Raw genomic sequence first — 11,840 nt, forward strand, 5'->3', positions numbered from 1 at the left:
TTTTGAAAAATTACAATGTGACATTAATTGGAAGACAATTATTTTTCATATCAAACAAAATTTTATAAATATAGTCTCTCAACTAGTGTAACAAATTATAGGTTTGATTATTTTTTTGGTAAGATTCTTCACAACAACATCTAAAAATAATTTAGCATATAATTGTTTAGGGCACCCATTTTGAATTTCAAAGGGACTGTCATTTTCAGCTATTTCAGACCATTTGCATGGAAATAAAAAATTAGGATTAATATCTATATACATGTCTGTAAAAATATGGATTAGATCTAGGCACACACAAAATGAAATTTAGAGTAGCTAGCCAAAGGATTTACTAATTAGGCATACCAAAAGTGAAGCCCTTTCAATGTGTCCCTGGAAATACCATGGCTTTGACAACAATGTCTGTTGCTAACATTATTTCTATATCAATAAAAGTTTCATCTCTGATGAAATAATTCTGATAAAATGTTATGGTATTTGTTGTTAAAATTATTTAAGCATCTATTAAATGAATAAGTAATTTTAAGCTTTCTTATTCCAAGTAATCTAGAGTCATGTCAAGTAATCCTCGGAGACAGTCTCATCGGAAATCAAGACAGAGACAAGTGTTGATTTGAAGTGCTGCCTAAAATGCCAAGGGGACAAAATTTATATTGGAACAAGCAATTTCCTCATATCTAAAGTTAACTGGAAAAAATTTTTAGATAGTTTCAAGTATAGAACTTCTTTTAAATATTCTGAATATATTGAACTCAGTCAGCAACTGTCTGATTTGTTGATTTACATATTCCAAGAGAGCAATGCTCTGTGGTATAGAAAATGCTGCAGCAAAGCAACACATAAACAATCTGTAGAAAAAGATAGACAGAGGTTACAAAAATGCCACTGCTATGAAAGATGGCAATGTATTATCAAACAATAACAGTAATGGACAGCCTAAATCAATGAGTTGGCCTGGTACATTGGAAACTGTTATGCAGTATCTTACACGGTCTAATGTTTTAGCATTCAGTCAAGATTTGTGATTCTATTGTTAAGAATATAAACTTGATACATGTCATAAAGCAGAAAAACTTTGTACTTGCAGCAGCAAAAAATATAAGACAGTCCATTAAAAAAACCTGTTTACAAAAGTGACAGAAAGTTTTGGAATCTTGCTGACCTACAAGCCAAGGGTGATTTTCTTGCTATGAATATAAGTCCCACAAAAGTTGTCAAACCATACTGGAGACGTTTTGCACAAGAACACAAGAGACAGAGTTGTAGCTAGGAGACCATCTACACTAATGAGAATATCATTCAGTTAATTTCAGCTGAAACTGTATTCATAGCTAATCTATAGTAGAAAATCATTATAAGAGGATTTTTAGAGTGAAAGAAATTTCTAACGTACACAACAAGATAATAAAAGATCATGGTGCTTAACACTAAGAAATATCCCATCATAAGTTGATGGAAGCAGTGAAAAAAGAACATATCAATCATTTCTACCACTGAGGACTGAGGTAGAAAACCAGCAGTCATACATTCCACAAAGGCAGGACATTCAGCCATAAACAATGCTGTAGTGAAAAGGGATATTCTTGGTGAGATTACAACATCATTTCATTATTCCAAAATCATTTGGAAAGCCATCTTCCAATTCAGGAGGAAACATCCTTGGTTTTTCAATGAAATCCTTACTGGTTCTGTCAAAGAAGGTTTGCCTATATAAAAAACTATACCAATCAGATGAAGCATACAGGGGACCAATCATGTAATAATATTGTTTTAGCAGAACAGCTGCATCCATCTTGACTTATCCTGTCTCAGTCACTTATTCAACAGCACTTGATTGAATGACAAGTGAATATTTTGTCTAATAAACCTAAATCAAGATTTCACGCAGTCTATGAGAATCCCTTTGCTGTAGGACTCTCACTGTATATGTATCACAACTTTTGGAGTGATACTGCAGTGCCAATGTTGCATAAGATTTTAGCTGGAATTTCATTTGACCATGTCACAAAATCCTGCAGTAAAATCATAAAGATGTTTGAAGTGTATGTTCCAGTTGGAATGTTACAAAACAGAACCATAAGAGCATCCCCAGACAACATTGTTAAGAAGATGGAAACCACAGATGGAATAAAACAACTTTCATCGTTTGGCTATTAGTGTGTTTCAGAGATCAGGAGAAGTAAACGCTTTTCAATCAACTTGAAATGCAAAGTGTGACTTCAAACGAAATTAAAAAGTTCCCTTGTCTCTTATCCAGGTGTTCCCAATGTCAAATTGAGGGAAACCCGAAACCCAAAACAAGCCTATATTTTCCAAGCCTTAAGATGTGTATCTATGATGTAAAATCCAAGTTATCAAAAAAAACATGATTTGTTTTTTAATTGTGACTTGATTTTTCAATAGATAAGCTCTCACAGCTCAGTTACAAGCACCTCTTCAGACTTGAGACTGTTTCTGTATTTAGTAAAGAATATGAAAAAAATGAAGCCAAAAATCAACAGCCAGATAACACACAAGGAATTTAATTTTGGAGGAATTACCATTACCAGTAGACCAGGGGTGGGCAATTTATTTTTTGTAGTGGCCACAACTGTGGCTAATGAAAACAACGTTGGTCACACTATTCAAAAAAGAAAAATTGAAAGATGTTAATTTAATCAAAATAATTGCATTTCAACTAACCTTCAATGTAAAATTGATGGGGTTTTCATCAAATGTCTATGCTCAATAAGCATCTTATCTCTGCATCTAAATTTATGTCAGTAAGCTGAGATATGTATCTTGACTTGAGAAAAACTAGCGTAGAAAATGTTGGCTCACACACTTATGTGGGTCCAAAATGGAAAATAATTTTGAAATTGCTATTACTAAATTTGAAAGACTCTCATTTATCAAAATAGTGAGCCACATCTCTCTGACAGAACATCTTGTTCTACACTTTACAGGGTAAGCATCTCAACTTCAAATCCACACTGATCCAAGGACAAAAAGATGAAATTGAAATGGATCATGCAAAAATTTAAATGTTAATTTCAAATTTTTAAATTTGGAATAACATGATTCAAATTTTGAAGATAGATTTTTGATCCAGTTTACACAGAGATCATCTTTAGCATCAGAGAAATCATAGTCTTTACTATTTTCTAGAAAACTATTCAACTTTGCAAAATGTGTCAAATCATTCTTTTGTAATTGTTCTGCAAGGAGGTAAAGCTTTAATTGAAATTTATAAATATACTGTGATTGCTCGCTTATTATTTTACCTCTTCCCTGAAGTTTTGTACTCAAATTATTAAAGTGAGCCATCGTATCTCACAGAAAGTGCAAATCACACTGTCATGACAAAGTTTCAATTTCAGAGAAATTTTCAATCTTGCCTTTTTCGACAAGATACTATTTTATTTGAGGAAATAAGGAAGTAAATCATTTTAAGACTTTACCTCTATTTAACCATCTTACATTTGCAAAAGCAGTAAGATTATCAAAAGCAATAGAAAGATGGCAGTATGAACTTCACATTATTTTCATTTAAATGCTGCTTCAAATGAGAAACAAATCCTAATTTTGCCACAGTCATGGCGAGAGCATCGTCAATTATGACTGAAACCAATTTTTTTAAAATCCAGATTGAATTTTTTGACATTTCAGGATATTTATCAAAGATGTTTTTCCACATGTTCAATCTCATAATCCACAAAGGCCAAGCACTTCTTGCTTCACTTGAAGATCCAAAGTTACATATAGAACCCAAAATATCAACTGTGCAGTGTCACTAACATCTATAGTCATATAGTGCTAAAGAAAAATACAAACTGTCTTTATTTGTTCAAGCAACTCATTTTCTATGTCTATCCCTAACTTTAGCATTTTGAGACAATTGTTCTACGACTTAATTATAAATCATTTACCTTTTGAAGAATATCATCTTTTATTTTTGAATCGTAATTCTTCAATAGAGTTTCAATGACTACAATCAATATTTTTTTTACTAGTTTAGCATCAGCAAATGTGACTAAAGGAAAAGAATGAATAATCTAATACACAAAGACATTATTTAAATATTGTCTTACTACACCAGAATTGGCATACCTTTCTGTTGAAGCTGAACATTTGATTGCAACTGCTAACAGTGATGAGTCTTCAGAACATCATTTCCTTTCTCAGACAAAAACTTATAAGTAAGATCAAACAACAGTTAAGCTGAAAACCAATTTGTACAAGTAAGCAGTTTGCTAGTTCTGCTAGACAGCATAATGAAGGGACGAAAACAAGGAATGATCACATGTTCAAGGAAGTCATTTACACAAGCATTCAAGAATGTATTTTGTTAGTGGAACATATTGGCCATGATACATACAACAAATGTGAAAGAGCACCTTCTCTGAAATTAAAAGATTTGGGACAAACTGTCTTGAGGTCAAATTCATGACTTGGATTGCTTCTGAAAAAGATGTGAAGGATGGATAAGAGCTTTCACTTGGAATGCAATCACATCTCTGTTTGCTCAACTATTCATCATAACAAGATCTGTTCATAAGAGGGTTGACAAAGAGGATGTTATTGGACTCCATAAATTCACTTTCATAAGTAGAACACATGTTTAACCAAATGGATCCATTCATCCAACATACGACAAGAACTAGATCATATATCTCTTGGAGAATCTTGAAGTGAATAATAGCAACAATATTGAGACACAATAAACATGTCTGGTTATTGATGAAATGGTCATTGCAAATCGACTCCAATTTGTGAGAAACTTAAGAACATGTTAAGAATTTTGTGAAGCATGTGATCAACTAATTCACAGTAGAAACAGAGACTATCAACAAGTAAAGATTGTATTTGACAAGTACCCCAAGGTTTTGTTCTTGAAAGAATGAACCAGGGAAACGTAGAAGAAACTCAAAGGGATTAAAATCATACGTTGTTCAACACTCAACTCCCATAAAAGACTAGAAAATTTTTTAGCAAGCAACAGCATCAAAGATTCACTTACCCTGTATTTATCAACACATTGATTGACGAAAGCAAAGTGAAAAAGAATTTGATGATTGCTATATGAACAATTTCAAGGGAGAATCAGGGTTGGCAACAGGAAGAAGAAGATACTCTTATGATTTTCCACACTATTGAAACTAAAAGTAAAGTTCTCGAAATTCATCTTTATTCATATGACACTGATATTTTGTTGTTGTCCATACACAGAACACCACAAGTTGGTTTCAGTGTTTTCTTAATCACAGGAACAAAGCATCATCATACCATCAGACTATATCTGGTCTTTGATAAACTTGGTGAAGGAATGGCATTTGCTTTGATCAATTAACCTATTCTGAATGGATGCAATGTGACAAAACATATTTTTGAAAAAAGGGAAGAAAGCTAATTTCTCTTTCTACGTGAATGCAAAGACAACTGTGGTCCATGTAATACAAAGTCTTTGCATAGGAGATAAAAATTTTAAAGAAGTGTGTGATGATTGTGAAAAATTCTTATATAATATTGATTTTTGTCCTAAGGGTGTAAAATTTTCGAAAGCAAAGGATTTACAATGGCACTTGTTTAAACAACTGAAAACTGACCATATTGTGGTGAAATTGCCACTAACTCTGACAATCTGGCTACACAATATCTCTAGTGCTCATGCACTGAAATGTATCTGGCAACTGCATCCAGAAGATTCAGATCCTCTGAAATTGGGATGGCAACAATGAGACAAAAGACTTTTCCTAGTTTTATCAAATTATGCACCAGCTTTGGATTACGTTTTGTAGAAGATTTACTAAGGTTATTAAAAAAGAAATTCTTGCATGCACAATCAGTGATGTCGAGAAAACCCACTTGTAGAGAAATTTATATGCAAAAACGGCTCGTTTGGGTTGAGAAAATATTTTACATAGAAGAGCGAACAATGTTTCGACCTTCTTCGGTCATCGTCAGACGAGCAACTAGCCAAGAGAGAGAGAGTAATACAAAAACACTATTGGACAGTTACAGTTAGTGTATTGTAGACCTCGGAAGCTATAATTGTGTTTAACGCCTATTAATCGAAAAACTACAGAATTTGACCAGAAACGTTTGTCGATTTCTAACATTACAAACTGTTCAAGTTTAGTGAATTAACTTCGGACATTAACATTTCTTTCTCGGTAAAAGGTCAGTTGTGTGAGGCCACTCAAGCTAACTAGCTTAAGCGAGGCGTGACAGTATCAACTCAGGACTGACCTGCTCATCGTGGACTTGGATCGTCGATAATTATTCTGTTCTAGACCGGATATAAAACTCAGTATTGTTCAGAAGTTTGCAAAACTGTTTGTTGTATATAAACCACCATTTGTAATAACTATTAGCGATAACAGCTATTATAATTTATATATATATATATTTAAAAAATATGGCCAAGTCGTTAAAACACCCGGTTCGTAATCCGAGGGTCGCGAGTTCGAATCCACGTCTCACCAAACATGCTCGCCTTTAACAGCAGCGGCAGAGTTATAACACAACGGTCAATCCCACTATTCATTGGTGAAAGAGTAGCCCAAAAAATTGGCGGTGGGTGGTGATGAGTAGTTGCCTTCCCTCTAGTCTAACACTGCTAAATTACGGACGGCTAGCGCAGATAGCCCTCGTGTAGCTTTGCGCGAAATTCAAAACAAATAAGTAAACAATTAAAATATATTTGCGTTGGGACAGAAAAATGTTTTATTAATCTTGTTAGCAAATATCATAAATTTGATACATATCAATATTTAATTAACTTTCTCATCAATTTTTAACACGTGAAAGTTTCTCACTAATTTTTCAAGTATCATTTCATGGTCTATAACAGAATCTCGCTAAATTTTTTTCGCTTTATAATAATTAATAGAAACCTAGATTAATTCAATCTCCTTGGTGTTGTCTTTGATATCCTCAATTTCTAGAGGATCTAAATCATATTTTACACATAATGCCACCCCTCCCCCTCTTTTGTACTCTATTCCTATTAAGTAGCCTGTAACCCTATATTTTAAAGATTTTGTGTCATGAAAACCATTTTCAGTTGTCTCATATCAAATTTCTCTATTCAAACCATGTACTTCCCTGAAGTCCTCAATCTTATTTGTTATACATCTTCCATTATAACTACTTCTACACTTATTTCCTATGCTGAGCTTTTCTCTGCTTCTATTTTTGCATGTATACTACATGCAAAACAAAAAACGTTATAACTGTTTTATATCGCCTGTTTTGCCAGTTATGTCCCTCATCTGTTCTCCCAGGTAACATATTCTTTTCTCCCTATTTACCCACATGTTGTCAATGAATCTCTTTATCATCCACACTCTTCTCTGATTTTTTGTTTTTTTCCTCCAATTGGCAGCCAGGTAGTTAAGGCACTCGACTCGTATCCTGAGAATCACGGGTTCAAATCCCGGTAATATCTAACAACTCGCTCTTTCAGCCGTGGGGTGTTATAATGTTACAGTCAATACCACTATTCGTCTTAACACACTTAGACATATCGGGCCTGCAAGTTGAATGAATAAATCAATACATATCAAGATGGAATTAAATACTGGAACCATTTCTGAACGTTTCTCTTAAAGTATTTTTCTTCTTTCATCTTATTTTACTGGTAGATATAGCGGTCCTGAGATTTTTATTGCTAGAATTAATGTTTTAAAGTTCTGTAGTTATAGCACTACCATGGCTTTGTAACTGTAAGATATGGTTTCAGTATAACTGTTCCAGCTGAATCAGACCCAAAAATATGTCCATACATACCGCACATAAGATGCAAGATAAACTTTAAGAAAACACTAAATACAAGGTAGTAAAATGTAGGAAATACTTTAATCCATCACATCGTTTCGGGCCTAACATCTTCTCTTGATGACGTATTTCAAAGGCGTAGAAAAGAACACATTCAAATATCACTAAAAATATTTAACAGTAGGAAAGCGTGCGAAACGTGGTTGGAAATGTGGTGTAACGCTCTTGGTGAATGAATTATTGGAAAGTTGGAAGTGTGATAGTAGAGCTAACACTCTATGCAACGATTTTAAGTCTTTATAAAAGTAGAACAAAAATAATCTGGATTTTATTATCTACAGGTCATTAGTGGTTAGATACGAAGAACTACCTGGCATATTCGCTCTAAATCCGGTGCCTTTGTCGCTTTTCAGTTATCCAGTGTCTGAAATTCGAAATCAACAAATAACCCAAACCGAGATTTTAAATATTATTTCACATTCCTCTTTCTTCAACTGACCCGCCACTTATCTAGTTCTAACAGTAACTATAATTTTATGTGATAGAACAAATCAGTCTTCACAATCTTTAACTGGTTATTTTATTGTTGTTTTATGTAAGATCTACATTGCCTGTACATTTATGTATACATATGTAATGAACATTTTACAAATTAGGGAGCAATGAAGTATTTTTTGTGGCAGATATGTTGTATCTACAGAATAGAGTACTTTATATTTATCTGTGCTTAACAACTTATTATCGGTAGTTAATAGGTTATCAATTATTGTAAACAATAAGATAGTGAATTAATATTTTATGTCGTGTTAGACTTCCAAAAGCTGTCAAAAAATGATTACAATTACACTTGGAATATAATATTAGTATTAAACCTATTAATTTTGAAACACTTTTCTTCCCGATATTTGACTTTTCTTGCTCATTAATATATTTTACTATTTATATTTTACTTTTTTCTATAATATTTTAATTTTCTGCCTCGTTCTACTATTTTTATTTTATTTCTTCTTGATTTCCTTTCACTGTTTCTTCAATTAGCCACTTAGTAACTCAGCAGCATGTTTTTGGACACTTAATATAAGGTTGATGGACACAGCACGGATATCCCATTCTGTAGCTTTGTGTTTTACTACAAATCAACAAACAACTCCAGTAACACTCATGAGGTCATCTCAAAGATTAAAGTTTAATTAATATTATATTTTAATTTCACCAAAATAATCCCAGTTCTGAACTTCATTAACATATTATATCTTTAGTTGATTTTTTATTACCTGTTAAAATTATGTCACGTTCGGTTTAATTATGTATTAAAAAATCAATTTATTTCTGCCTTCGTCTGCTACAGATTTGTTAATCTTCAAATTTAGTTTTACATTTACTGTCTATAATTTTGAAAATTAAAAAGTAGATATAAACATCCTGTGTCAAACTTTATGTAATGTTCAAATATATGTATTTGTAAACATAGACTGATATGAAATTCTGTGTAATAGTGTTTTGCGCTTATAAAGTATCTTTTATTTTATCCTTGGCCCGGCATGGCCAAGCGTGTCAAGGCGTGGGACTCGTAATCTGAGGGTCGCGGGTTCGCATCCCCGTCGCGCGAAACATACTCGCCCTTTCAGCCGTGCTGGCGTTATAATGTGACGGTCAATCCCATTGTTCGTTGGTAAAAGAATAGCCCAATAGTTGGCAGTGGGTGGTGATGACTAGCTGCCTTCCCTCTAGTTTACACTGCTAAAGTAGGGACGGCTTGCACAGATCGCCCTCGAGTAGCTTTGTGCGAAATTCAAAAACAAACAAACAAACAAATTTTTATCCTTAATACCAATCTATCTGACGTTCATATCAAGTCAAACATATCCTTGTTTATTACGTAATGAAGTAAAAAAACTATTCTCTAACCACTTAAGTCGTTAACTTGTCCAAACTTACACATCATGGAGTCTAGCAGGTCATGTGAGTCATGGTTTCATAAACTGTTACCAGAAGGCAGTATCAGAAGAAGTAATTCGTGATGACGAGAAACACACTTGAAGTAAAAATATGTCTCAGGACAGCTGGTATGGGTATTAACACTTTACTAACAAAGCAGAAAACAACGTTTCGACCTTCTTTGGTTATCTTCAGGTTAACAAAGATACAATATTAGTTGGTTGTATTACTAGAATCGTTTACAAACTGTAATGTATTAAACTGTTGTGTTGTTGTTGTTAAGTTGAAAACTACCCAAACAGATATCTACACTCTCCTCACCGAAAGTAATGAAACCAAATTTGTAGCGTTATCAGCCCTTTGTCTTATCGCTGAGCCAAGTAATGCAGTAAAGTTGTATTCACCTGTTTCTAGACGATCGTATATGAAAGTATCTACTCATACATTTAATGTTCTCAGATTTATATGATATAAATATATAACTAAAGCTTGACGGTCAAGTCTTTGTATATAAAGTCAGCATGTTACACATATTGGTCAAATGCTTTTGCAATGTTTAGGAAGATAAAGTAACAAACATTATCTACTGTAATGTGATACAAAAAGTGATTTTGACTTTGTAAGCACATTTACCCTTTATTAATATTTTTATGAAGCTTGAATTAATATGTATATTTGTTATTTTTCTGTAGGAATTAAACTCACTATCCACTAGTTCTAATGAAATGGAGAAGCTAGAGAAACAGACTGTTTACAGTTTAGATTTCACTACATTCACTCTCAGCTATTAACATATAAGTAAACTTACAAGCTAAAGAAAGACACAATAACAAGTTATTTTATTATGTAGGGTGAAGAAGGGGGAAATCTTTTCATATAATTAAATTTTTTACATGTTTACAGATTATTTTATAACAGACATTTTGGGGGTATATATCAAGGGTCAAGTGTTCTCGTTCTAATGAAGATCCGTCTAGTCGTTTTTCTGTTATTTGTTCTTTTCACAGATACGATCAAAAGTACATAGAAAGGTTCATTTGGTTTAAGTTTGTATTGCTCGAATTGGGATAAAGGATTTGCATAATTAAATAATCATCATTGTTCTATCTATTGTATTGTACATTACTCTAACATTTCTACAGAAGGTCAATATCTATAGACTTCAACAGGTTTTTCAAATCGGTAGGCTGTTATAACAGGGAAAAATTACAAATAAAACTCCAACTCTATCATCTCAGGTGTTATCAACACAGTTATTATTTCAAAATCTTGAAAAAAACCCAATAAAAACAACGTTTTTTCCAGATAATTATTGGTGTGGAAGAATTAAGTATGAAGGCTATAAAATTTACATTTAAAGAACCAAATCATTTCTATTTTCTTCAGTTTAGGGATGTTACAGATATTTCACAAAAATATTATTTTGACACTAATAAAGGAAGGTATGAAATTTATTACTAAGTGGTCCATGATTTTGACGGTAAGAAAACAATTTTTAAATGGTATAAAACTCATTTGTTTGACGTTAAACACAAAACTACATTAAGCCAAGTATCATTGTCAGTGGAGATAAAATACTTCAAGTTAGGGAATGACATTAAAAACCTCTGTTTTATTCCTGTAGCTTTAGCTATGTTCTCAAAAACCTTTGGCCTACTAAAATTATAAAAGGAATATTTCCCATATTTGTTACACAGAAGAACCATCGATAATTACCAGGGACACGTACCAAACATCAGCCTTTATTCATAAAACACCATGACAACAGTACTCAGAAAGAAATTTTTGGAATGACATCGATAGTAACGGGAGGACCATCGAATCTTTAAAAAAAAGATGTTTTCGAGTTAAATTAATGTACGTATATGAGTCGTGATAAGTTCAGCAGTTTTTACCATGAAAAGAAATACAGTATTTATTCTAATACATCAAACAAAATAGATGTGTGAGCTATCTAATTTGTATAAACATTTAACTTTCGTTAAAAGTAAAGGCAGAGGAACTGCATAGTAACGCTATTAATAAAAGTGATGACAAAACTGCCAAGATAATCATTGAAATTAATAAAGATGACATTCTTGATTATAAACACAATTTGAATATTATGCCATAATTTTCTATGGTTTACCTTATATTTATAA

General features: G+C 32.7%; 1 long non-coding RNA gene across 4 annotated transcripts in view; it reads left to right on the plus strand.

Annotated features, from left to right (window-relative positions):
- Window positions 1-11,831, plus strand: part of LOC143226259 (uncharacterized) — a 61,734-nt gene extending 49,903 nt beyond the window's left edge. The window contains exon 4 of one of the 4 annotated variants that reach the window (XR_013014463.1): window positions 11,397-11,831. This is a non-coding gene — a long non-coding RNA (uncharacterized LOC143226259). Of the gene's footprint in view, window positions 1-545; window positions 2,661-8,102; window positions 9,092-11,396 lie in introns of those variants that run through there. The other 3 variants (XR_013014459.1, XR_013014460.1, XR_013014462.1) reach the window with 3 other exon arrangements.
- The last annotated feature ends 9 nt before the right edge of the window (window positions 11,832-11,840 follow it).

Source organism: Tachypleus tridentatus, chromosome 9, assembly GCF_004210375.1.
Source record: "Tachypleus tridentatus isolate NWPU-2018 chromosome 9, ASM421037v1, whole genome shotgun sequence".
In the NCBI taxonomy this organism is placed as follows: Eukaryota; Metazoa; Arthropoda; class Merostomata; order Xiphosura; family Limulidae; genus Tachypleus; species Tachypleus tridentatus.